This window comes from Galeopterus variegatus, unplaced genomic scaffold (genome assembly GCF_000696425.1).
Source record: "Galeopterus variegatus unplaced genomic scaffold, G_variegatus-3.0.2 Scaffold3698, whole genome shotgun sequence".
Lineage (NCBI taxonomy): Eukaryota > Metazoa > Chordata > Mammalia > Dermoptera > Cynocephalidae > Galeopterus > Galeopterus variegatus.
In genome coordinates this window covers 159,004-162,499 of record NW_007729809.1, presented here as the reverse complement: position 1 = coordinate 162,499, position 3,496 = coordinate 159,004, and positions in this window count along the sequence as shown.

Below are 3,496 nucleotides of genomic sequence, written 5' to 3'. Positions count from 1 at the left end.
CGGGGCCGGCGGGGCTGCGCGAGGGGGCCTCGCGGGGCGCCGGCGCCTCGGCCGCTTTCATGGCCCGCCCGTCATGAATCCCTGCCTTAGCTTTCCTGGGGGTGTGACCCCTTAGGCCACCCTTCTGCTTTTCCTTCCCGGAGCCGAAGGCATATATTTTCTTCAACAATCTAGACTGACATATAATAGCGGAGCCTCGGAGGAGGGTGGCTGTACAGAACCGGCGGTAAGAGGCAGCCTGGGGAGACCTCTCGGCCTGGCCGCTGTCCTCGGCCCTGCTCTTCACCAGCAATGGGGCCTGGGCACGTCCTTGACCTTCTGCCCTCGGCCTCCGTTTCTTCAACCCGGAAGCCGTGTTGACCACATTGCGATTCGCAGTGTCTCAGCATCGGCCCCCCGTGCTGGGTCCCTGTGATGGGAGCAGCCGCCTGCTTCCTTGACTCACGGGCAGGCTCTGTTCCAGACACCGGGAACCTCTGAACCAGGGCGACAGTCCAAAGCCTTCATTCTACAGATGGTGAACCGGGGGCAGAGCGAGCTGGAGGTGGCCCCGAGTCGGCTCTGATCGGCAGGGTCCTGCGGCTGCCACCTCGGGGAAGGCCAGACGCGCAGGGGAAACTTTTCCGAACAAGCAGTGAGAAGAAAACACTCACTAGATCACCTTTTACTCCTAGACTTATAAACTGAACTGGAATCCCAAAGTCCTGAAGCTTCTGAGCCTGTGCCGTCTGGCGTCCCCCTGGGGGGGCCCTCGGCTGTGTCCTGTGTCGTCAGCAGCCAGGCTTGACTGAGCTGTGACTCAGTCCTGGGGCTGAGAGCTCTGGTGATCCCCTGGGCCAATCCCAGGACCTCCTGTGTTCAGCCCAACTCGGAAGAGAAGGAACCTGAGATAAGCTAACTTGCTGCGGCTGGCTGGAGGAGGAAGGAGGGGCTGAGTGATGCCTGGGCTAAACCCAAGCATTCTGGATTCAAGGCCTGGAAAATGGGGCGCAGATATTCCTAACACAAACCCACTGAGGATGAAAAAGGCCATCATGTAAGGCACTGGGCACAGGTGTTGACTTGAAAGATTTTTCAATTCTAAAATCCCAAACATTAAGAAATTACTTGGCCCAGCTGCTGGCCTCCCTCCTGGCAGGGATGCCCAGAGGCACCAGCAACCTCATTGACCATCTTTCAGGGACAGAAAGCTCTTTCTTGCTGAGAACCATTCTCTGTATGGCTGAACAATGAAAACCCCTCGGCTGTTGCTCTACAACCCAGGAAGTTTTCTCTACCTATAAAAGCATGAGCTGCCCACTTCTAACTGGAAACCTCCCCCCTTTTCAGCCAGTGACAATAACTAGTATCGCGGAATTCTGAAGTTTTCCAGATCAACCACATGCACTATTAAAGGGCTCTGGGGCATGACCCAGAATGCCTGGGGTGGAGTGGAGGGGGCAGAAGGGTGCACATCCTTCTTCCTGGAACCCGGGAACCACTATGGTAGGCGACCAACTGATCTCCTGTGGTGGACTGAATTATGTCCCCCTAAAACTCTCTGGAGCTTGAATTGTGTCCCCCAAGTTTTATGTATTAGAAACTTAGCCACCACTGTGACTGTTAAGAGGGTGGGAAATCCCATTATGGTAATTGAAAGGTGGAGCTTTGAAGAGGTGATTGGATTGTAGGACCATGCAATAGTGAATGGATTAAAAGTGGTGGTCAGGGCATGGTTCTGAGGGCTTTAAAAGAAGTCTGTCTTTCTCTCTTTCTGCTCTCTCTGCTTCCACCATCTTGCAATGTGAGACCCCTGGGTCACTATCACCACCACCAGATGGACTTTGGACTTCCCAGCCTCGGAAACTGTAAGCAATAAATGTTGTTTTTCTTTATAAATCATCCAGTTTCAGATACTTTGTTATAAGCAACGGAAATGGACTAATACATTTCCCTACAACTCTGGGGAGAGGCATCAGTGGGTAGCTCCGAAAATGCCCTGGCAGAAAGGATCCCTAAGGAAAAACAATGAATTCTTCCCCAAAGATATCTGTCACCTTTATCCCTGGCACCAGAGCCTGGGGCTCCTAGGAAGAAAAAGGATCTCCTGGGGATCCAAGGCCAGTCTTTAGTTGTGGACCCTCAATGAGGTGACTTCATCATGGGCACTCCATTGCTAGGGGCATCAAGAGTCAGGTGAGAACCAGGGACCACCTGGTGCCAATTTACCACCTTGGGGGCTGGAAACAGAGCAGCGTGGAAACCCACCTGAGATGGAATGGGACACCTGGGTGCTGTGGCTGGCTGACCAGGAAAAGGGTCATGGAGGAAAAGTTGGCTATAAGATGGCCTGAATTCCTCAGGGAGAGGAGAACGGTAATCCAGGGTGAGCAAAAGTCTAAAACCAAAGCACAGAAGGCTTTGACAGTCGCCCCCAGGGCTGTCCAAAGGCCCACCCACAATTAGGGTGGTGCTCATAGATTAGAACTGAGGCTTCCAGGAGGGTAAAAGAAGTCACAGGGAGATGAAGAGGCTGACAGTGGCCACAGGCGGGGATCTTGGAGGCCACGCACTCCAATCCATCCCAACAGACATGTTAATTAAACAGCATCAAGTGCCACCCTCTGCCATGTGCTGAGTAGTCAGGATTTATAGGACTCATGCACACAGCACAGGAGCAAAGCAAGGAATCTACTCCAGCAGATGAGACTGTTAGAGGACAGGTTCAGGGCAGAGAGAGATGTGGGCCTTCCCTGGCACCTGGGCTGTAACCTTGCCCAGTGGGACACGTGTCACACTGCTCTTGAAGCAGCATCCACCACCCATTCCCTCATTCATTCATGCCCCAGGCCTTCATGCAACACATGCCCAGCCCTGTGCTGAGCACTGGGGCCTACATCGGGGAGCAGGGCAAACACAGAGGCCAGCCTCAGTGACTACACGGTGGGGGAAGTGATCACATAGAAACTGTCACAGTGCTCGGTACTGCTGTGAACTGAAAGGTTGTACACAGATGCAGGATTTAACTAGCCTAGTCATCAATCACGAGAATTCAGCTGAACGTGGTGGCCTGAGCAGGCACTTATCTAGACGAATCTGGGCCAGGTGTGGAGGAGCAGAACAAAGGCCAGCCAGCAGCATGCGCAGAGCGTCCGGTGCATGTAGAGGCTGCAAGAAGGATGTGGCTGGTTTCAGGGGGGCTGGGGAAAGTCAACAAGATTCATTCCTGTCTTCCCCTGTGATCAAGTAAGAGGGCCTGGGACACACTTTCTCCTCCAGTTAAATGGAAAAGATTCCTAAAGAGCCAGGCCAGGACAGAGGGAAGGGGAGAAGCAAGAAAGAAGAAAAAAACCAAAGTGCAAGAAAAGGACAGCAGAAGAGACCCCCAGCATGACCAAAGACAGGAGGAGAGGATTCCATTACTTAGAAACAGTGGCTGTTATGCTGGGAAATATAGACTTGTACTGGTCTCCAGTCCCAGGAAAAGCAAAAAGACTCTCCCCCCCCCCCCCCCCCC